Source organism: Aphelocoma coerulescens, chromosome 1, assembly GCF_041296385.1.
Source record: "Aphelocoma coerulescens isolate FSJ_1873_10779 chromosome 1, UR_Acoe_1.0, whole genome shotgun sequence".
In the NCBI taxonomy this organism is placed as follows: domain Eukaryota; kingdom Metazoa; phylum Chordata; class Aves; order Passeriformes; family Corvidae; genus Aphelocoma; species Aphelocoma coerulescens.
Genome location: NC_091013.1, coordinates 88,769,889 through 88,795,620, shown reverse-complemented (window position 1 = coordinate 88,795,620; position 25,732 = coordinate 88,769,889).

Sequence of the window (25,732 nt, the reverse complement as noted above, 5' to 3'; positions counted from 1 at the left end):
ATAACATGGAACAGGTAGGCCATCATTTGAGGGGGCTGATCAGCTACATATCCTTCACAGAACACAGCATAACAGTCAGTAAAAGTGAGTTGGGAAGACAGGAAAGGAAGAATCTTCCAGTTTCAATAGTCTTCAAACAAAGACAAAAATGTCTATAAATCTTTCAAACCTGTAAAAATAGTCATCTGCTATCGTAGTCATTAATCAGATAAAACATTATCACTAAAACTTATGTCCAGTTTCCTTTCCTCTAGACATCTGTTATGCCTTCACAACATAGTAAGTAAGTAGGTTCTAAATACATTAAACTCAGTTATGTTAAATTAATGAAATAAATCTAAACTTATTTGATAGGCTTTATCAGCACTGCAGGGGACATTCACAGACCTGTTCAGGTCCCATGTTCAGCCATGCAACAGAATGATTCCATATTGAAAGGAGATATGAAATGTTTGAGTCAATATACTTTAAAAATGCCCACAGGTATTCTGGAAACGTATTTACCAAGGCAAAGCCTAATGGTTTACTTTCTTAGAGTCTCAGCATTTCATGATGCAGTTACATTACTTTGAGGAATAAAGTAGGAAGAGACAGACTGACTGAGGACTGTTTAATGGTTATAGCAATGCATGCAACTGGTATGGCAACATCTGAGTGGTCAGTGGATAGATCTTTCTTACTGATCCCTTTTCTGTTATCTCCTCCACACTGCAGGACTGCTTAGGTTGTAGCTCCAAAGTACACACATGGATCATGAACAGCTGCAAGAGTGCAGCAAACATCAGGTGCCCTGCAGCCTCAGTTTCAGGTACATGAGTAATTCCCAACAAAAGCCTCTAGAAACACTCTGAGTGTTCACCTTTAATGAAAAATTCCTTAACATAAAAGAATCAGAGGGGATGTAATAAGCAGAGAATGAGCATTTCAGGAAGGCTTAAGATTATACAGGAAGGTGACCTTCTTCTCAAATGCATATTTCTGGAGAGTGAAGCCTCCCTGCAAGTCATGACTACTTCTGTAGGCTTTTAATCCCTTGTTTTCATGTGCAGCCATAACACAAAAATTTATTAATGCTCAACCATGTGTTCAGGAACACTTTAGCTATTCTGAAAGGGTGACAATTACATATCCAGCAAACATGAAAGTGTGCTTGACAGCCACATTCTTCTGTTCAACCCCTTTCTGCTGTTTAGACCCTACTGGATTTTCAGCTGGATTCCCCCGTGGGTAAGAATTGAGGAAGCCAATGGAAAGCAAAGGGGAAAAAAAAGTTAAAATTCAAACTTTGTAATAAAGGTCAAAATCATAATTAGTTAATTTTTTCTCATCATAAAATAACATTGAAAATATCTTTGATTTTTAATTTTTACCCAAATATAATTAGGTTTTAATAAACACTAGTGTTATATAGACTCTTTGCTGTTTCAGCAACTTTGGTGTAAACCTTTGGTAAAGAGATTGAAGAAGCAACAGTACTTATGGTATACTTGGGAGCTGCTGTGGTGTTTATTTCTTCCTTGATAAACAGCTGCTATAGCACTTTGCACCATTAAAATTGTTTAGTTAGTCTCTGAAATGCGGAAAGCAATTTCTGAAGGGAATTAATTGCCTCTCTAAAAGCTTTAATGATTTTTTTTTCTTATTTTCCAATTCAGAAATACATTTACCAGCTATATATTGGAGAGCCACTCTTACAATGTCAAAATGATGCATTGACAATGACAGGTCACTACAGCAGGATGAGCTTCATTGCAATAGTTCAAATTCCTGTTTAAAGTATGCAGGCAAGAGCATAATCAAGGCAGGAGTGGGGGGAGGAATCCAACCCTGCCATATGGTTGAAGGAATGTACCCTCCTGAAGAGAAAGGACAGGATGATCAGCACAGCTTTTGCTATGAGATGAACCCATGAACAATTCATTAGCTGTGTGCTGTGTGTTGATGGATATCTCAAAATTTTATATCCTTTGACTAAAAATGCTAGAGTGTGCTTTTCTGGAACAAATGGAGTCACAGCTCTGACCAGCTTTATTTTAGCAGAAACTTCTGTCTCATGCTTGAAAGAGTTTAATGATGAACACTCCTTCCATTTAGCACAGTTCTTGGAAAGTCCTCAACGTCTATTTTTTAATTATCTGAGCTGCAGCTAACATTTCCCAAGGAGCCAAGCTGAAAGAAACACCTGACAAGATAACAAAAACACAGATAAACTAAAGTTCATATTTGATTCCATAGTTATTTTTATTACAGTAATGTAGAAGCTCAGTACCAACTTTAGGTATTACGACTTTCTTGTGAAAGGTATTGTTCAAATGTATGTCCTGTTCCTGAATGCTTTAGAGATACGTACCAAAAAAATCCACAGTGGATGCAGGCAGAAGGACATTTTTGAAGAAAATATTCAGTCACTGCTAGAGAAAATAGTGATCTTCAAATGCCACTGGTATGACTACAAAATAGTCAGTGATTTTGTTGATATGTAATCAAATAAATTCCTTTATGGAAAATTCAACATAAGCTTTGCAGTGACATACCCCCCAAGCATGATAGAAACCATAAATACTGGTTTCCTTTTATTTTTTTAAGAACCAATAAATTAAAGGTGATAAATAGCATTATGGGAAAGAATGAGACATCAATTCAAACTTAAACAGCAAATTAGATTAACAGGAGTAAGTTTGTGAAGGCATCTCTGAAAGGACAGGTCTGCTGTCCACCATTAGACTACATACTGTAGTTGAAAGCACTCAAACTTTTTGCAATAAAATCTATGGGCTATATGTAAATTTCTCTATATTCTTAGTGACCTGAGTAGTTGATTGATTATAATTGTTGTAAAATGTTCGACTCAATACAGAACCCCATATCCAGGTGTAATTTCTTTCAATAAATCTCTTACTACTGCACCTGTGCAAGCTTTTCTTGTCAGGAGGACTGCATTGAAAGGGAAGTAGACACATCGTTGCTTCCCTTAACTCTGCAGTCAGCCTGATACTTGTGAACTTTCAGCAAGTTAGGCAGCTACTGGTGACTTTTTGGAGCAGGTAAATTTCTGGTGCTTCCCACACTTTCTGTACCTAAAAAGCTATCACCTTTGGTCCACCATGATCTTGTCATTAAACCATCTAGACACAGCAACTATAGATTTATTTGGAAATACCGTTTTCCCTCCAATCATCAATATTTCATCATTTTCTTGGTTTCCTTCCCATTTTTTCCAGTGTTCCTTTTCTTCTTCTAAACAGATGCATACAGGAGTTTGTGGTCTGTTAAATGTGGCTGTTCTCTTTGGTCTATTGCTGCAGTTGCAACCACACATTTTCTCAGAGGTTGTTGGGATGCAGTCTTTGCAGCTGCATCAACTAAATCGTTCCCTTTACTAATTTCTGTAGTGCCCTTGGCATGAACTGGGCATGACAGTGATTTCTTTAGGTATTTGGACTGATTCTAGCAGGTTATATATTTATTTTCCATTTAATACTTTCTTGCCTGATGATGTGAAAAATCCTAATTCTTCCCCTAATTTTCCAATTGCATGACATATCCCAAGGCCCTACAGCACAAAAATTGTTGTCTTTTGATAAAAATTAAAAGTGGGGTAGTTTCAAAGGTATTCTTACAAGAGATGGGAGTAAAGAATTAAATTCTAGTAGTAATTTTTTTTTAATTTTACTTAGTGGAACAATTCTGGGTTTATAGTATATTTTTCCCTAGAGTTTTAATATATCATCTTGCAATTGGTTCCCTACAGTTAAATATGTATCCAGAATTTCACCATACTTAGTACACTAAAAAAAATCTTAATATTCCTCTGACAAAAGGAAGACCTTGTATTCATTAGATAATGTAGAACACCTTAGTCAGCCTAGATACCTTAGAGTGTCTAGGATGCTCCAACAGGCTGGCAAATATGGTGTTGGACTTCTGGAAGACTCATATTCCTTCTGATGTGGCAGCTGGATAGCAGGTAAGAAGTCACAGAGTATCTATAGCGTAACTAGATACCTGTGTTTAGACAACTGAATCCTACTCCAGATTTCCCCTTTTGGGAGCTGGATTGCTCTTCTTTCAATATCCTTTCAAAGGAGTCTGATTATTGAGCTGAATGACATATCTGAGGTGTTTGCTGGAGTGGAATCAGAAGCTCTCAAAGTCAAACAGCAGGCTAATGAAAAAACCTGCGTTGATTTTCTTCTCCTTATGTTTCTTTCCACCTTCAGCAGGACAAGGGTGTCCATTTAACAAATTCAAATTTCCAGAGTTACAAGCAAAGCTATAGAATCAGTTCAGGAGAATTATTTCATCACAATTACATGCTGTGCAGCCATTTGTGAAAGTGTAAAGTCAGCTTAAAGGAGGGAAATTGATATGTCACCATCTATTGATAGAGGTTCTAATAGAAAGCAAAGGACAAAAGTCAGATTTATGTAAATGCTACTGTTATCCTTCCAACTAAAAAGTGAAATTGGCACAGCTCTATTTCTTTATACTGGGCAAAATACTCGCATCTCATATGCAATAGAGGAAAATCCAGTTTAGGAATGACAAAAAAATGACAACTTCAGAAAGAATATATGTGGATTATTCAATTCATACAATTTAGAAATTGACAGAACAATACATAAAACTGATAATTTCTAGGTATCTCAGTCAATCAAACCAATTAGATTCCAGATTAGCCTTTTTTTTAAATTTCTTCACTGATGCAATGATTTGCTTGTGTCTCCCAACTGATTTTAAGTTTGTCTCTCTGGGTTCCTTTGACTTCATTTCTCACCTTGAAGAGTATATTCCTTTGTAAGTAGTCCAGTGAAGCCAAGAGGAATAAATGGCAATGTTAATGGTATACACAACATAACTTTGTTTATAATAAATGTGTACGGCATTACTGTGCAATTCCTTTTAGCACTGGACCCTGAAAACATTTTTCTCCAGAGAGGTGAAACTCACCCCAGTATGGAACAGCAGAACAAGGTGTGAAAGTCACTTCAGTTACTATTTCATGACACTCACTTTCTCTGTTAGTCTTGCATACCAAGCAAATATTCTTTTCTATCTGAAGGATGAGAGGCATGAACAACAGCTACTAAAACTTCAGCACATTCCTCTGTAAATTTAATGTAAAGCTGCCTTGAGGAAATAATCTAGTCCTCTTCCACCCAAACTTATGGCAAGAAAAACTATAATGTTATTCTAAGCAGATGTTTGCCTAAATCATTCTTTAAATGACGCAGATTTTGCTACTTTTATTGACACTCCTTAGCTTGTCTACCAGAAATGTTTTCCTAATGTCCAATTGAAATCACTCTTGCTGAATATTAAGCCTGTTCTTGTCTTGGATGACAGAATAGGGAATACAGTTATTAAATATGAAAATGTCAATATAAAGCTTGAAGGAATTGTAAATGTTTTGGAACCCAGAGAACAATTTACTAATTTCTAATTTGCATCTTATCTAAAAATGGTTGTCATGTCTGCCTGCAGTCACTCTTTTCCTGAATTAAATTCTGTATCTTTCCATATTTCCTCAATTTTCAAGATGTCTGATCATGTTCTGTACTCCTGTGAGAGGGCACGAATCTTTTTTGAGGCTGAAGTGCCTCAAGCTCCAAGTTCAAGGGCTTAGTGTTATCAAGTAGAGCACAAGAAATAATTATGTGTATCTAATCATAGATACACACTTAATGCAATGCATGTCAATTATTTCAAATTGAGATACACTGTAGAAGATACCTTTCTCTAAAACTGCTGTCTAACCAGTGGTCCTCTTCTTTATTCTGTTTCACTAAAAATTTCTACCTAAAAATTTGTAATTCTTCTTGCAAATTCTTATAAAAAAAGTATTCTTTTTTATGTTACCTACATTGTAACAAAAAATCTGAAGTGAAAAAAGTCCTTCAGAAACCAGATGACATTCTATCCCAGTAACTATTTTCAACTACTTTTGCCCATTTACCTTACCAGTTAAATCTCTGCCCTGTTGCTCTACATTACTGCTCAGAATAGTTCAGATTCCTTCTATGTATAAGTCTTGATTTGCCATTGCTGCTTGATCTGAGACAGTCATTATCTGCTAGAAGTCCATCAGCAGCTGACAGAGAGAATGACAAAACTCTTCTATAAAGTCCAAAAAGTAATTCTTCCATGTGCAGGAAATAAATATTCTTAACAGCTATTAGATTTATTTGGATCAAGGAATAAAATATAAAATCAGCTTCAAATATTTTTAACTACTGTAATTAACACTTGCCCTTCACATAAATCTGATATAGACATACTGGTCATAAGCTGGAATTTATACAGGCAGAAGTAATACAACTCATAATCACTAAAAGTGAGATTTATAAAAGTTTTGCACAACTGCTACTAAATATGTGGCATTCATTTTTTCAGGAACATTTCAAATGTCCTTTTAAAAGCCAACCAAAGGTTGTCTTCATATGTCCATTTAATTAGAAGCTGAAAAATGTGATCCTTATGCTCTTGTCAGGAGCATATTGCATGCAGGGATTGAAATACATTTGATTGGCTCCTCAATGTGTAGCTGCACTTCAAGCAACAATTCTGGAGCACAGATAATTGGTGCCCTGCAGCTTTCCCCACTGAAAATCAATTGAATTTCCATTATGTTTCAATTGTCTTGCAGTGGGAAACCTACAGGGTTTCGTTGGCTGGTGGTTTTTTTTATTATTACCTTCCTCACTAGAGAATAAAAGTTTTTAATGCTTTTTCCTAGGTAAACTACTAGCAACACAAGAAAGTAATCAATTCAAACAATCTGCTCTGCATGAAACTCTCTTCCCAAAAGAGCAAGTAATCTTCCCCTGTATTGTACTGATTTTCTCATACTTCCAAGCCTTGCCTCAGTCACCATGGTCTGCAGATATTTTTGCAATGTATTCTTCACCTAGTACCTGGTGTGGAAATGAAAATGAAATCTGCAAGCTGTAGACTGAGATGCAGAAATGCAAATTGAGCTCTGGGTGAGAGCCCAAGACAAGAGGCCATGAACTGGCAGCCTTTGGGATAATAAAAGGCATGAAGATGGATGCCAGCCATGGGAACGACACTGAGAGACACAGCAGGAGCAGGGAACTGCTGACCTTTTGGATAACAAAGGAGATGAAGATCCAGCAAGGTGGATGAGCAATGGAAAGAGAGGGTGAGAGCAGAGGACTGAGGAGGAAGAGTGAAACTGGGTAGACTGTGAGGGGGACCTTTGCTGGGGATTCATCCTCAGAGGCACCAGCTCTGGAGTTTCTGTGTTACTGAGCCATGAATAAATTGCTTTATGGAACAAGACATCGGACACTCTGCCATGGGAAATCCAGGGTGAAACAGGTCAGGAAACCAGTGTGAGAGTGAGTGTCGGGTGTGGGGGGAGTCAAGCAGGGACCCACTGGGTCACTAGAGCCTCCACTGTGAAGGGGCTTCAGTCCCAGCAGTGACAGTCCCTGCACTGGGAGAGCGACGGCCCCAGTCTGTGAATGGTCAGACTGGGAAGTTTCCTTAACCAAATAATACCACCAGCTTCTCAGTTACTTCTTTGTGCAGCCAAACTATGTGCCATATAAAAGTGAATGCAGGACAGACTGGAGCAAGGGCTTGTTATCACCACTTTGTATTTTATTTACAGCAACTACTCTCACCTTATTAGACTGCACAAGATGATATCCATATTGACTCCTCACTCTTCAATTCAAAATGGCCAGCACTGAAGAAAATTCTTGTAGTCATCAAGAGAAAGACTGATGAATATACCTCTGTGTAATCAAACACAGCTTTACCAAGTATCCATCCATGGTCTTTCTTATTTTAGTGACAGTCTTTGGAAACAAAGCACAGTGATATTTAACTGTCTGGTCAGAACAAACACAGGTGGCATTTGGGAAATAAAGGAGTAAAGGAAAAACTAGTGCTTTATTAGATCAGATCAATTGAAAGAGAATGTTCTTAAAATGGAGGACTGTGTTATTAACAGCAGTCTCCCATGCCTTTTTCTGATATTGTTATGTGACTTTAGAAAAGTCAGGGGAAAGGCAGGCATTATTTTAAGCCTCAATCAGGTAACAGAATAAAAGATTTCTGGAGAGAGAAAAAATGGTAAATGATCTTGAAATCGAAGTTCCAAAAAGTGGTCTACCACCACGTTGCAGTATATAAAGACACCATCTGTGGCTCTGAAAACTTGACTTAACATTTTCAAGTTATATTTTGAATTCATTCTTCCTCTGTAATGCTGAGGAGTTAGATGAAACACTTGCTTCCATAAACTTATGTGTGCCAAATTCCTAATTTAATTCACAAAGTATAGCCAATGACATACTAATGGAGGCTACATTAATATAGCTATAGAAACAACATTACATTAATTAAAACTTTGCAAATGCTGTAATTAAGATATTCAGTGACAGCTGCCTTTCCTGTCCCTTAGCTTCACCCAGAAGTCTCTCAGCACTACTTATTTTGGAATCGGCAGCTGCATGGATGCAGGAAGAGCCATCTGTTTGTATTTTTTAAATGTTAACTGAGAGAGGTTCCAAACAATTGCTCCTAATATTAAAAAAAAAAAATTAATTATTTTTTTAAAAAATGCATCTGACTTTGGCAGGATTTATGTCATTAGCACTTAAAAATGAATGCTTCTTGGTCTTCCTGTCTCACTGATGCACTCTATCAACATAGAATCAGAACAATACCTTTGCCTTACTTGCATAGGTAGGAGCACTTCAAGGTTTTACCCCTGATCATATTTGAAAAGCTGTATTATCCAGAAGAGACACGGTCACCTACAAAAGGTCTACAAAGTGATTCTGTGGATACTTGTTCTTCTTCACTGTCAATTCAAGGGGTTTTTTTCCCTCACATTTGGAATTTCCATGGATTCAACAGAGATAATTTTGATGCCAGTCTATCTACCTTCTTTCTCTTCTGTAACCTCACTATCTTCTAAACCAGGCTGCCCATCACATACAGGAAATTCAGAAACTACCAAAACTCCTCCATATTAAACCATTTGCTTTCATATTCTAATTTCTTACTTATCTCAATGGACTTTGGATCTTGCTTGTCAGCACAGCCGATTTACCCCCCAATCTAGCATTCCTACTCTGTTAATTTAATCCCACAATATGAAGCCATTTCCTTGTAAATAAAATTTCTCCCTCTTTGATGTTTACATCCTCCAAACAATCTGTTGCTGTTGTCAGACCTGAAGGAATAATGAATTCAGTGAATTACACATTTTTTTCCCTGTGTCAGCAAGCAGATGGTATAATTCTCAAACTCATTCATCATTTGAAATTATATTGGAAGAGCTTTCAGTTTTGCTGCGTGGGAGCTACATGAATGACAGACATGCTGCACATCCACATTACCAGCTAAGTTAACTCCATGGTTTACTCCCATGTCCCAGTTCCCCAGCCACCAACATTACAAAAATGTCCATTTTCTCCTGAAATCTTTGGTAGCGTAAATTTACTCTACCCTGAGAAGGAACTTTAATGTAACACTGGGATAGTTTATTTCAAGGATAATTTGCAGCAGTCAGTAAGGATAAAGTAGCATCAGATCTGATTTCCTACACCCTACTACTCCACTACAAAAGCAGGCTCTGGCTGCCAACATTTTGAAGTAGTTTGAAGTCCCACCCCAGCCTTTCAAACATATACTCAATACTATGTAAAAACCACAATGTTCTGGTGGTCTGCAACTCAGTTGTCTTATTGTTTCAGACACTGTAATTTAAAAAATCCGCCAAAAATAGTATTTATCGTCTAGGGCCACAGGGAACTCAAAAAGAAGTCTTCTAAGAAGGTTCAAAGTTGAGTTGTACAAGGCATATATGGCAGCACTACTGCTAAATTTAAACAGCTTTGAGCAGAGTGGACACAATAGCTTTACAACACTTCACCTTATGTAAAAGCATTTAATATAGTAGATGTAGCTAGTAAGCTTGGAACATAAGAATTTTACACTTGTCCCAGGAAATGTTCTGTTTAATTTGATGGTGCAGCACCTCAAGTGAAACAAGAGCAACTTACCTGCTTTTCCATTGACAGAGACAGGTTGGGGAAGACCTGGGAGTACATGCAGAGGTGTATGTGGTATTTTAAAGTTTTACTGTTGCAGAAGCAGAAGAAAGAGTGCAAGCCTCTACTTTCTAAGGTGACTTCTCCATCACTGCAACCAGTTAGGAGTATGATAAAAGATATAATGGAGCTTTTAAAGAATTTCAATAATAAAATATAAATAAAGTATAAATCAATCACTGTGAAACATAACAGTCACTTTGCACATCTAAGCATATCATGTATTGCTTGTAAATCTGATGCTATAGTGTTTATGGCAACCTGTAATTTCTAGCAGTCTGGAGCGCTCTAAGATGAGATGTTTTTTTCAGAGGTGAATGGATAGAATAAAAAAGAGACTGATAATCTCAGACGCCAAATTTTCAGTGCTGACTCTTGTAGTAGAATGTAAACCCATGAATTGTGTAGCAGAGGTTTTCCCTAATAAACCTGGAGAGATTAGTTCATCATAGAAGAGGACATGCATGAGACAGCTATAGACTAAGGAACCACTCAAACTTTTGTTATAAAAGAATATACCTCAAATCCAAAGTCAATTTTTGGAGATGCATTATCTGGGACTAACCATACTGAATCCTTTCCCTAAACAGGGTATCTCAGTTCTTTTCCTTGGACAAGCAGAAAATATTTCATTCATTTATTTGAAATTGCTCTTTATGCTTTATTTCATTATTTAGAACAAGTCCTTATCAAGTGCAAAACCAAATTCTTTTCTTTCACTGAGGAGTTTGAGCCTGTTTTTCAAGCAGCTAACTGCCTAGTTTTACACCATGTAAGAGACGAACATTTCATCAATATTTCCTTAGCCAGTGACTTTTTAGCACTAAGGATGAAAACTTTAGTTAAAGAACTAGACTGAGGTATAAACAACTAAATAGGGTTGCAGAATTACGTTAACTCTCTCAAGCTTAGTGAACTAAGCTACTATAAATCATGGAGGCTGACACTGCTGCTATCATACATGTATTCATGCACCTGTGGTGAGATAAATCTAACTTCTACACTTGAGCTGGCTCTACATAATTAAGGGTAATTTTTAAATACAGTTTTCAGACCTTTTAATTAAGGGGGAATAGAGGACCTATGAAGATGCAGTTCTGCCAATAAGCAAGCTGACTGGATTCTTCTGCCTTCTGTTAACCTGGAATGTATCAATAACATTGTGATACAACTACAAAGCAATGCAAAAATATTTCCATTATTTCAGTGGCTCCTTTCAAAGTTATAGATTTCAGAATTATTTTAAAAGTACTAGAAAGAAATCCTGTAATATATGGTATGTACTTTATATTAGCAGAGTTACAAATACTCACAAATATGGCTTCATCCAATTACATGACTTTGGATTAAAACTACTAAGTCAATAAACCACTGTTAAAAAAATAGAAAAATCTCCAGTAAAATTTATGTCAAATAGTTAGCATTGTTTCCATCTAAACAATCTATCAAATGAACATAACACACACATCACAATCTTTATGAGCTTCCATTTACATCTGATTTATTTATGTTTAAAAATGGAGTTTTGCAATATAACTCTGTTATGACCTGAAAGGCATTGGTAAGTCAATAATTCATGATAGTGGTAACAGCAAAACATTTATTCATTTTTGAATTTTTTTCCATGAGTTTTAAAAGAGTTTTTAAACTTTCACTTTTGAGACTTTCGGCCCTCTTAGACTGTAAAATATCAGAAAAAGAAAAACAATGTCATTAATAAAAAATGGGGTTTATCTTGTCAATAGTAGAAAGAGGAGAGAAGATTAAAGGGAAAATTCAGTGCCCAATGAATTAAGGACTTCAAAAAAGTCTGAGCATAAATGTGAACCCGATAATATTTCCACTAGTAGAATCAGAGTATTAGATGTCCACCTGTTTGAATATTTTGTTGCAGTAGTCTGGAACTTAAGTTTGAAAACATTCGTAGCAGCATAATAAGTGTAGAAAATGTCTTTCTACATTTCTACTAGGAAAAAAAAAAAGCCCACTTGAGTAGGGAATGCTTGCATGAGGAGGTTTCTCAGGGTTTATATTTTCACACATATTAATGACATTTTCAGAGGACTAAAAATCCCCACCCCATTTTATTGCAGAAACTGAATTTATGGAACTAAACCTGAAGATAACTTCCTCTTCAAATTCTCCCCTTCTTTCTTCCTCAAAGGAAACTTGAGAACATCAGAAGTGATGAAAGAGATTAAATGGGTTTAGTCTTACTTTGCAGAGCAACTGTTAGGGATTCCAGATTGTATTGTCGATATTAAACACATTCCAATGAAACAAGAAGGTGACAGAATCCTGTCCTTGAGGGATTAATAGATAATTTAAGAATAATTATCCTTCCCATTCACAAGGTTGAAGGAAAAAAACACCTTTTAATCAAATAAGGAGAGTTTGATTAGATATTTGACAGTGTTCTCTGTTGGTTTAGGCTAGATAGTGCCACGAAGAATCTGTAATAAGATTGCAAAGTAAAACACACCTAAGATCAACATAATCCAGAATTCTGATTTTGATTCTAGTCAGAAGCAGATATTAAGAAAAAGATTCAAGAAATTAAAAACAGATAGATGAGGGGGAGAAAAGCAGCCTCTGCACTCAGCTGCACCCTGGTTTCTATCAAATAACCCTGGTCCTGCAGCACAGCAAGTTCCATTCTTTGAGATTCCATCTGGCATTGGGGCATCCACAGCAAGTTTGAAGGTGACAGTAAACTGAATAGTACAGTTGATAACACTAGAGGGAAGGGGTGCCATCTGGAAGGATCTTGACAGTCTTGAGGAGCGGATCGGTGTTGTGTGTGCACTCAATTCCACTCTCTATGCTATTGATGAAACTACTGAACAGTATTTTTCTCTTTGCACACCCTTAAGGAACTCCACGCCTTACTGGTGTCCACTTGGGAATTCAGACATTGACCGTAACTATTAGGATGCAGACTTCTAGCAAATTCTTCAACCTTCTAAGAGTCCATCCACCAAACACATATCTTTCCAATTTAGTGGACAAAATTTTGTGGGAGACCATTCCAAAAGCCTTACAGTAATCCAGGTAGATGATTTCTGTAGCTCTTCCCTTGTCCACTGACACAGTTACTACAGAGTAGGAGGGCATTAAATTAGTTAGGAATAATCTTCCTTTGGTGAAGCCATGCTGGCTGTCTCCAGTCACCTCCTTGTCCTCCATATGGCTTGATATATTTTCCAGGAGAACCTGTTCCATGATCTTACAGAGCACAGAGGTGAAGCTGACTGGCCAGTAGTTCCCAAGGTCCTTCTTTTTACTGTTTTAGAAAATGGGCATCATGTTTACCTTTCTCTGCTCTATGGGGACTTTCCCTAACTGCCATGGTTTTTGAAATATGATGGAGAGTGACTTGGCAACAACAGTCACCATTTCTCACAGGAACCTGTGGTGCATCTCATTATGTCCCATGGACTTGTTTATTGCTCAGGTTTCTCAGGTGATCTTAAACCTAATCTTCATTGGCCTGCAGTAAACCTTGAGTTTTCTTTTGCTGGTTTGGCAGCTAGTTTTTACCTATAGGTCCTAATGTGTTTATCCCTTGTTTTCAAAGACAGTTCTGTGTAGTCAATTAATTTATTTTCTTTACATAAACGGCAACCCTTCTGGCCCCACCTCCACCTTTCTTGCTTGTTCCTTCTAAATAATTTATATCCACCAATATCACCACTCCAGTAGCCTGATTTTTCCGGCCACATACCAGGAATAGTAATTAGATCATCGATTTCTAGCTGGACAGTGGCTTTCAGCTCCTCCTGTTTGCTCCCCATGCTGTGTGCATTGGTCCAGAGGCACTTCAGCCAGGCAATTAACACCTTTTTAGAGGAGCACACCCTAATTATTCTGAAGCATTTCACAGGTATTTACCTGTTGGTTTCTAAAACATCAACAGCACCTAGTTCTTCTCTGTTGCCAAAAACTCCATCCCCTTCTCCTTGTAATTCTGGTTTAAATTTCCCTTTAAAAGTGGGATCAGCTTTTTGTGAAAGACCCTCTGTCTGACAAAACCAATTAGCTGACTAGTTTTTAACGTTGAAAACTCTGTTAAGTCACTTAAGAAGCTGGACACGCCTCTGTGAATACCACATTTAAGAATGAGCAAAGCCCGGTAAAGTCTCTTTTGCCTCTGGCTTCTGGAAAGGTAACTGGGGGGGCCCACATGGCCCAGTGGGGCTGGGCTGGGCCCTGCTCCGTCGTGGCCTGGCCGGGTCAGCCCCTGGTACAGCGGCATGAGGCCGGGAGAAAGTCACCCCGGAGCTGCGAGCAGCAGCATGGCCGGAAACCTCTCTCCCCGCCAATTGAAGCTGGGACTGCGGGGCTGAAATCCATCTGAGGCTGTCGCCTAGCAGAGATCACATGATCAACAGTGAGAGACAAATTCCTGATGCGAGGCCCCGGTAAGATTAACTTTTTCAGTGCTATAAGATTCCCCAGAACAAATGAAATCTACAGACATCAATCCTCTCCTGAGTCAGTGGAAAGGAAAAGTTGAAGGCACATGAAGAAAACAACATAGAGACACCAAAGTCAGTGAAGAAGGAAGAGCCAAAGCCCAGAGAGACGAGAAAGAGGAGATGCTACAAACCTAGGAGCTGAAATTCTTTTGTAAGGCAATGGTGATGGACTATGATACATCAGAGTACCCATAGTAATTTCATGAAAGCATGAGGGGAGGAGCGTTCAAACCACAACCATGAGCAAAGGCACTTGTACTGAAATAAGCAAATGCTGAAGTAGCTGTGGTCTAATGAGAAGCTTGAACAGAGACTGATTAGAGGGATGAAGACCCTTCCTCCAGGGAAGAAGAAGAAGACCTCTGCTCCCAGAGACGAAGATGATCCCAGAGATAGATGAAGAGAACCTTTTCTTCTGAACAGCTCATCCTTAAAATGGTACCCCATTAGCTAAAGATAAAACCCTCAAAAACAGTTGTGGGCAAAGCTGTAAGTTGAGGGAAGGGACTTCCACATTGCAAATAGATTTCCATTCCCAGGCGGTTGATTTGCTGTGACACTGAAGCCACGAGAGAACTGTTTCTTGTGGAGATGTCTCCTTGGCATGGCAAGAGAGACTCCTCTCCCTAAGTGAACTGAATAAAGACTATCATAGAGGTGGTAAACTGACTGAAAAAAAATCCCATGTTTTGTCTCTTTATGTTGTCAGTGGGAAAAGAAATAAGAGGTGAGGGGAGGAGAGGTGTTCTGAAGGTTTATTCTGACTTTTATTCTTCTTCTTTAGTTCTGTTAATAAAGCTTTCTTTATATTCCTTAAAATTTTGAGCCTGCTTTGCTTTTCTCCAAAATCTTTGTTTCACAGAGGAAAATAGGTGTAAACTAAACCACTACACTCTCTCACTCCACTTTACAGGTGAATCCCATCAGCTCTCAACAGACCTGGCTTCTGAAAGGTAGATCCTTGATTGCTGTAGAAGTCAAAACCTTGAGTACATGACCAGCTGTATAGCCAGGCATTCATCTGTTCACCTCCTTCTTCACAAATCCGCTCCTCTGACTGCGAGAACAGAGAACTACCTGTGCTCCAGATTGCTTTAAGACTGCTCTGAGGGACATATCATATAATCTCTTTTGTTTGTTCTAAGTTGCCTCATCACAGTATCACTAGACCCTATGTGGAACAGTAGGAACAGGTGATAATCTGTAGGCTTCACCAGACTTGGCAGCCTCATGGTGTAACCGTGAATGCAAGCTCCTAGTAGGCTGCAAATTTCTCTAGAGAAATTGTCTGTATAATGGGTGTTTTGTTGCCTCTCGGTAAGGAGTCTCCAATTACTTCTAATAATTTGCATACTTTTCTGGTGGCACTGGTTCTAATGCAGGTGGGTGTTTGGATCAAATTGCATGGTTAACTTCTCATGTGTCCTATCTGCATTTTACATTCTCCTGATTCTTTATTTCCAGATGACTGTATCTGTTATACAGGGTCACTCTAGGGGAAAGGTGAAGTTCTTCTTTTGCAAAGATGAGGACTCCATTCACTTCACCTCACCTCATGATTTACTTGCATCAGTCATCTCAAGATTGAATTTAAACTTCCCTATTACTTCAGATGTTCTTTAGTAACATTTCATGAGATTTTTTGTGAAATTAATGCTCCAAGAAAACGTTTAGCTTTTTTCACATCAGCCCTTACAACGGAAACTGTTGCACTAGAAAATTTCATCAGCTCTACTTAATCTAGTTTAAATAATTGATATAGAAATGTTTTGTACAGCTGTGCTAGATTGAATCAGATCCTAACTTGCTATACATTTTTCTTTTTACTCTTTAACCGTAATTGTTGATATTTATAAGGCAAATCAGCAGACTTATTTGAAACTGCTTGATACATTCACTGGTTTTGCATTCATTGACTTCCTCTCTGTATTCCCATCCTCCTGAAATTTAGTTATAAATCAAAAGCACTGATTAAAAAACAGTGTACATTTTGATAATTTCCTAAATTTTCTCAAGAAAAATATTATGTGCTTCTGAAAGTGTTTGGGTCAAATGCTTTGGGAAAATTTCAGCTGGATTTCTCAGGCTAAAGATAATCAAACTGCTTGAGTTTTCCGAAGTAAATGAAACATTCATCTGAATACTCAAAATGGTGGCTAACATTACCATTAGCATTTCATTTAACGGACTGGCTAACAAAATCCAAAGGACTTGAGGTTCAAAACTCTCACTGCTCCAGGCATCTCTAAATTCTATCAATATATAAATTGCACTGTGAGCTAAATGCTTTTTTAAAATGCAGGGAATTAATAGTAGATAGCCATGTAACATGCAGGATGCTCTACAGGAAGAGAGGGAGGCGCACTTGCTTGCTTTTAATTCAAGGTAGCACTGCCTTGACTCTAAATCATTACCAACTTTTTAAAGAAGCAGAAAAATTATATAGAGCTACTTTTCTTCCTCCTTTGATTGAAGCTAAGATTAGATAGTGCTCAAAAGAGAAAGTGTTTGTCCAAAGAATTGGGTCACCAACAGAATGTGGGAGAGAGAACTCCATCTGTCATCTTGCTGTAGAGTTTACAGAGCTCATTGCTCAACTTCAAACACTGGCACCTAGGAATGTTTAAATCTCTTGATCTTCATTTCTTTAGAGCTCAATTACCATCCCTAAAGACGTGTTAAGTCTGATCTTAAATATACATTGGAATAAATGCATAATCATTGTGAGGTCTTTGGACATTACGATAATGATTTCCATAAAAATATGAAGTCTGCAGGAGTACCTCTGCTATTTTCTCTCCTTACTTTCTTCTGAACTTCATTGATAAATATTAATGCTATTTTAATACTTAAACATCTTCCACTGTGTGTTCCTTACACTTTCTTCCTTGGCACCTAAGCTTCCCTTAAGAAACTATAATAAATTTCTAAAGGATTCCCCAGCACATCATCTCAGACCAAGCAAACTATTATAACCCATTTTACTAATTTTTCCTCTGTTTTAGTAATATCCACGATGTACCATGCAGAGTACAGGTAATTAATGTGTGGATCATTCAATGAGAGCTATGCAATTTGCTGAATGTTGTCTTATAATCATTGTATAGCTGAAAGGAAGAAGCAGAAAAACAGAATTATTTCTTCTACACATTCACAATAAAATAATAACACATTCCTTAGAATTTATTAACAGTAATGATTTCTATCACTGTTCTGCCACTGGGCACATCTCATGATCTTCCAGTCTATGGAATGACCTAACTATTTATTTTCTTATCAAATGATTAGCTTTTTACAACTTTAAAAATTCTTGCCTCTATTTCATAAACATGCTGTTTAAAACAGCATGAAATGCTGTTTTTCCAGTTTAATGTGAGTCTGTACATAAAAAACTTTTCAAGCTTAGTGAATGAGAAGTATTTTATTTGTGCCTATATTATTACAAAGACTTGTAAGAAATGTTTATTTCTTCAAAATTAAGTAATTATGATAGCCCAGCTGTTCAAGGTTTTAGCCAAGATTTTCATGGAGCATTAATTTTACAATACAAAAACCTCTACTATAATTACTATTTGTTCTTGAACATTTCTAAATCTCTTTACTCATTCTAATACCTGTTAACACAGCAAGTCTAGTATACATCAAAATAGGAGCTAAATATTATGTGCATTAGAAATATATATAATTGCACGTTTTTATTTCATATACTAAAATATAATCTATTCTGTGAACTGTGAAAGACTCCTGCACCATTTCCAGCCACCAGCTGGGCAACTTCCCGCATATCTACAGCTATATTCATATAGATGAATAGCAAAGGAACAACTTGGGCTGAATTTTTGTAGCTAAAAATATTTAACTTTTCAATTCAAGCACCAGAACAGGATGATTTGGAGACTCTTTTCTGATTTCTAAGCCTGTCTCAGTCTCTGTGTCAGACACAGATGTTTTAGTCCAGATTATGCTAAACTATGTGTTTACCATTGAAGGGTCTCAACAATTTTTCTTAGATTAATTTGATCCAGATAAGTTTATTTATGTAGACACACCAGAAGAATATTTTTAATGTCCTTATAGATACTCTGTGAAATTGAAAAATTCAGTAAGCTGAAAAAGAATTGAAATTATTAATCAGTCTTAATAATTAGCTCAGAATCAATCTACAAACAAATTTCATCTCTGAATTGTTTAACTCCACTTGATTGACTTAGAAAGGGCAAAAAACTTAATTCTAGAGGAGAAGGAACTATCCAGGAAACATATCTGTTGTGCATTATCAGTACTGGCTCTATCTGAAATGCAGATAGCGAAGGACAGATGCCTTCTTCCCTAACTTACTGACAGATATCTCACAGAACCTCTTGTCTTAGGGCAAGCCAGGACTCTTAATACAGTATACAAAGATGTGAAAAAATCACTGGCCTTGAAGAGGATGTATTCAGTGATCTTGATAGTACAAAAAAAAAAAAAAAAAGAAGGTAAAAGCACGGAATCAGGTCCAAGATAAGAACCTATGATCACAGGAAATATGGCCAGGATTTGTTGAATTAATACAAAGTGCAAGAAGCACACTGGTACACAATCTCAGACAATTAGCAGCAATTAACAGACAATTAATCTGAACACAGAGGAAACCATTCCTGTTCTGATAGGTGGTCATCACATACTGGTTTTGTAGATCTCCGGAGCCAGCAGTGAATTGTAGCAAAATGATGCTGATCTGCATCTGATTAGTTTCTGCAATGAATTCATTACAGGGAGTGGACAACAAACAGATTCACATGCTTTGGAGATTTTTTTCTCCCCCACACCTGGTTGTATTACCTGGTATCCAGTAGAGCTGCTAAATAAAATCTGCTTAGCTGAACCAATAATAAGATTAGTTAATACAGCTTTTATTTGATTTACTAAAGTGCCTAACATTCTAATATAACTAGGAATTTCAGCAAAATATGCTGAAGTAAAAATATCTCTGATTAGAAATTGTTGGTTTTAAATTTTCAGATAGAATAAAAACATAACAGTGTCCGGAAGGTGAGGACTGACATTTTCCATCTTGTGGTAAAAATGTCAAAACAGTAGAACTCTTCCCAAAAACATTGAAGTTCCATCATCAGTGGTAACCTTAATGAAGTTAAAGAATCAGATAAACTTCATGCTAACAAGATGGTGAAGAGTCTAGAGGGGAAGACATACGAGGAGCTGCTGGTGGGGGGAGACTGAGGGGAGAACTCATCTTTGTGTGCAGCTTCTTCACAAGGCTAGGCAAAGGGACACGCACAAATCTCTTGTCTCTGGTCACCAGTGACAGGACTCAAGGGAATGGCCCGAAATTGTGTCAGGGGAAGTTTAGGCTGTATATTATGAAAAGGTTCTTCACCCAGATGGTGGTTGGGCACCGGAACAGGCTCCCCAGGGAAGTGGTCACAGCATTAAGCCTGACAGAGTTCAAGAAGCACTTGGATAATTGTGTCAGGCACATGGTGTGACTTTTGCAATAGTTTTGTGCAGGGCCAGGAGCTGGACGCTGATGATCCTTGTGGGTGCCTTCCAGCTCTGGATAGTCAGTCTGTGATTCTCTGGACATCTGATACTACATGTGTTGCAGAGAAAGACATATGATACTGCGTACAATACAGATACATGACACACATAATACGTGTCATCTAGAGATTGCCTCTGTTCTGCTGGGAAGGAATGCATTATATTCATATACACTTAAATAATGCACTGTCATAAGAGTGGCATAGGCTTTGACACAGTCATTCTAGTCTGCTTGGCTTGTCTTATATCACACAGATCACCTTTCCTGCAAATGATCTGAAGGAAACCAATACAAGCAGGCAACTCAGCACTGAGCTGAGACAGGACAAATCATTATTAAAAGGTTTTAAGTGCAGCTGAAAGCACAGATCATTGGATATCTCATGTGGAAACAGCTGAGAGGAGATTTCTAAATTGTAGTCTGGTTCCATTTCCAAGGGATCCCCAGGACTGAGAATGTTTTTTTCTTTTATTGCTACTTATACAAAATGTCATTTAAAGGAGATACAAACAGAGAAATCAATGTTGATAAAGAATATACAAGTGAATAAGAGCTTGAACAAAATACATATGACCCTAGAGCAGAGCTTAGTGCATCCAGGGAATTCTGTGACTAACTGAGCCTGCTCAAGGACAGAATCATACATACCTCTTTGCCTAGACACACCAGTGACAGATGCTTGAATAAACAGAAGAACAGAGGCTGGGATTCCATTAGTAGCTCATTAGCACTCTAGAACTAAAGCAGCCTGGCCTGTTGCAGTGCTGCACCTCAGAGAACTTAAAAATAGGAATTTTCTACCTTGCAGAAGGGCTGAGAAAAAAAATCAGAAAGTACATGGACCAACACCATAAAATCACCTGAAGTTTGTCCCTGTCCTCAGAACAGGTAGCAAAGTACCAGGATTTAGTTTTCAGGGCAGATTTACCATGAAGGATGGTAATCAATGGTTCATAGCACCTCTGATATTATAAATTCACATGTAGTATACTGTGTAACTTCTAGCAGGGCACTCACCATGCAACCCTCCTCTCCTCACTACAGAGACATTCTTCCCATGCATCCCAAAATGGTGAAATGACACCCATGCTTAGGTGTCATTCTGAGAACTGAAATTAGTTTATTTTCCAATACATCAATAGGGCATAAGGAAACAGTTATTTCTTTAGGTCTGAATATAGTCATAGAGCCATTTCTGTGTATAGATTTCATTTTGTTAACGTGACTGTCATGGACAAAGCAGTCTCAATTCAGGGTGCTTTTCTCTTAATTGAATTATTTTTAGCAAAATATTTAATTATTGATTTTGGTATTGAGAAAAAGAAAACACAAGTATCTAAAGAAATACTTAAAACTTTTTTCTTCCTCAAGCTCAGTTTAAGCCAAATTCTTATCCTTTCAAAGTCTCAACTTCCCTTATTGTAAAAATAAATATTGAAGTAGTAACAAGAAAAAAAGTACATGAACATCACATTTGGTTCAAGCAAGGAATTGTTCACACTTTAGCAGATTGAGCTGACCTGACTTGAAACTGTAGTTCTGTAAACCAAAGTGGAAGAAAACTTGTTGGATGCAGGCTGAAATTATCTTGGAAAAAATTAAAAAAATAAAAAAGTATGATATCTATTTGAAACAGTTTGACCAAATAATTGTACTCAACCACTTTTAAAAGCCTGAAAATGAACTTCTTTACAATGTATAATGAGTTTACTAATAGAGTAGAGGGGAACACAATTGGTAAAGTCAGATTTCTTCAGGATGAATCATCTGGAGCAAAATATTTACTATCCACATTCACCAGTTAATCTATTCAAGGTGTTATTGAATGGGTGTGTGAAAGAACAAAGAGCAAATAAATCACTAAAAACAGTCACTAGTGGACAAAAGTGCAAATGGGAAAAACTCAATAAAACACCTTCTACTCCACCAGTGCCTGTATAAAGGCATTTCTGTGTTCCGCATACATACAGCAGTAGATCCACAAATTACATTAAGGATAACTAGTTGGAGTCTCCATAAACTCTGCAAGAACATTTTAAACATTTGAACTTTAGAAGATGAAGTGTATTTTCTATACTTCTAGTGAAAAAAATATTCTTTTTAAAATTTTATCTTAACTCTATCTGAAAGCAATAAGCAAGAGAGGAAAGCAATTCAAGGAATAACTGTAAGATAAACACAAAACTAAAAACACTTTAATGGCCAAAAACAATTTTTCTGTAGATAACATAACTAGGAGCAGAGCAGAAAGAGAAGAGATAGAAACTTACAACACCAAATGGAATCTTTTAAGAGTTGACATAAATAGGTGACATATTTCACAGAACTACCATCTAATGTCACAATCCCTGAGTTTTTATTTTCTGACTATCCTTAGAGGATAAAGGTAATTTTTTTTTTTCATTTTTTCAGTCTTCTGCACAGCCTGAGTCCATTCAGAACTAGATATGGGTTTAATTTTATATCTACTTTCTTCCCTCTATACAAACACATCCAAAATAATGCAGCAAGCTTTCCATGTTTTTCAAATGACAGAGATATATCTTATTAAGAATCCATTCTTATCTGGCTGCTTATTCAACAGACAACCCATATCCATGGCTACATCCTCATACCTGCTTTCTCTGGTGGGGACACCTAATTCTCTAGCTATGCACTTTTCATGTGCACGTTGACTTTTTCAGATCTGTGCTTACAACCGGAACCAAGGAGATCTGATGCATTTCCTTGAGCTTAAAAGCTCAGCATTCCAGTATCCCAACACGGAGTGTCTCAGTGAATTGTGCCTTCTTTTGTCTCAAGGGTATACATTATATATCAAAGATATAGGTGTATTAAATTAATACACTGCCATGATTTCCATTATTAGCTTTGTCCATTAATTAGGTTTGTTGAAAAATTAAATACTCTGGCTAAGAAGCATAGTACAAATCCCTTTTTAAAAGAAATCTTGTTCTTTAGTCAGTGGTGCATTGCTTTATTGACTAAAATGTGTTACACTCCAAAGCCTCAATGTTTTATGCAGGACAAAAAGTTCTGGTAAACAGAAAAAGCAAATTATTTTCATGTTCCAAATTTTTCTCACAGTTAGTGACTTGTTTGCTCTTCAGAATGTCCTTCTTAGTAAATATTTTGATTTTCCTTTCACGCCAAATAACCCCAGAAAAGTGAAATTAGGTTCAATGAACTAATGAATTGAATCTCACACAATTCCATGTTTTTTAAGGTTTCCCTTTTGAGACTACCAGGTTTTGTCCTATCTATAAATAGATATTACTATCTTCAGTGGTGTAATAACCCCATATTTTCATTTTCTGATGGTAGTAAGAAATTTAAAGACATAGGAAAGACTTTGGTTGCTTAGAGTGGAACATAAAGTTGTGTCTCAAAGAGAAGAAACAGGAAATCAGAGTTATAATACCAGTGTTCTGAGAAGTGAGACGTTTATATTTTCTCAATAAAGACAGGGCTGAATCTGAGTTTTTGAAACCCACAAAGAATCCAAGTCAGTTCTTATTATTCAAAATTCTTCATAACTAGTTTTTTGAGTTGTAGTCCTAGATGAAAATATTCAGTGACCACTTTAGTTTTAAACTGTCTGAAATGTTAGTTTGATAAATGCACTACCTAGTTATTTAAAAATCAGTCACTTCATTTATTGTGCTCACCATAAGAATATCTAAGCAATTAATCCTAAAACAGAGTATCATTGGGATGTATAATACATTGCTATATTAAAATATAGAAGTAGCAAGTAATAAATGAAATACTTAAACTGATAAATTAACTTTTAGAATCAAAAGAGTAACTGCCTTTGAAATTTTATTTATGTTATAAACTCAAACTACATTTTATTACTAATAAATTTTCAGAGTCTATGGCCTATATATGGAACAATAAAATTGTGCAGGGAAACTCTTTCTGAAAGTTACCATGGGTAATAAATATCACTTGTCTAAGAACAATTGTGTCTAGCTAGCTAAGAGGAAAGACAGCTCCACTGAAGGAACTTACAGGGAAAAGCCAGACTGAAAGAACCGTTGAGTTTTCAATTATACCAGAGGATCAGAATCTCGAATTGACTGATTATTGCTAATTGGAAAGACTCTGGAAAAGAGAGGACGGAAATATTTGTGGCCTAGAAGTCATGATCTATAGTGAAAGATAGAAGAAGCTTTTTCAACAAGAAGTGTGTAAGAGATGGTCTGTTTAAGGCCCATATTTGTCATACAGGAGAGCTCTCTTTGATTACAAATACCTCTTTAATCTAGAAGATAAAAGGTCCAAATGAACCCAGAGGCTGAAAGGCAGAAAACCTCAGACTACAAAGAAGATGCAATTTTTAAGTATTCAGTAGAATTAACTATTAAAAAAGAATAAAAAAGCCAAAAAACCAGCCTTGTCATGGGCCATAAAGGATTCTCTATGATGTGAAAGCTTTCAAAAAACAGGTTATGCCTCAGAAGTTTCATGCAAAAATTTTGGGAGATTTTTCCTTTTGCTTCTAAGTGCTACAGACATGAATCCATCTTAGGGGTTCTTTGGTTTTAATTTTTCAGTAATACAAAATTCCCCTGTAAATTTCTCTTGTAAAAAGATGTACCTGACTCGTTTAATTTTTTAGGAATGCCCTTTAAATCTTCATTGTTCTATCTATTTGAAAATGAAAAATGAAAATCTTTTTTTTCAGATAATTCACAAAGAGAGATTTAAGATCCTGTACACAAGAAGGCTCTGTATTAATACAAATTTAACCATGATGGAAATGGAAGTGGAAACAGAACAACTCATATATATCAGCCAGAACAACTCTTATATTCAAACCAATATTTAGATGCTAAAATAAGTGTTAAGGTCTCATTTGTTTTTTAAAGATATCCAGACTTTTGTGGCAGAACAGAAACACAAAAGATCTAATTTGCAATGGTTTTGTAAAGTCATTAACCGCAAAACAGGATCTATGGACATGGGTGTTTGGAAATCTGGCCCAAAGGATCAGCAGTGGAAAACTGAGAAATCCAGTTTTAGTGTAAATTTTTGGCTCCAGTCCTTGAGAAGTTAGAGTACTTGGTGAACACTGTTGACAAAAAGAACCAAGACTCTGAAAGCAAAGCTTCATTCATTTGTACACATAAATATGGACTGAAGCCTCAATATATATATGCCTTAAAAAATAAATATATTTTCTTCTTTGTGTCTCGCTTATGAAATAGATGTCCCTATACTTATCTACAGAAAGGCATGCACTTGTGGCTTTGAAATATTTAGGACTCTTCCAAATATTCTGTGTGTGTATGAAAGAGTCAATTCCCTTTTAAAATTACCACCTCAGAGACAACATATCATTACCAAAAAAAAAAGTCACTTTAGTGCCACCATAATGTCTTTACAGGATATTTCTTAATCTTGACCTGATCTTCTAAAATCAATAATACCTTAAAGTGAACAGGAATCTTTTTTTTTCTCCACAAGCTGAATATTGCCACCATATAATTCTTATGCTAACACAGACTTTATTTAAATTGTTCTAAACATGTATTACAATGTCTAAATCACAGGCTAGAATGTACTTTGATGTGGTATTTTTCTGAATAAACAATAATTTCTAGCATGTTACT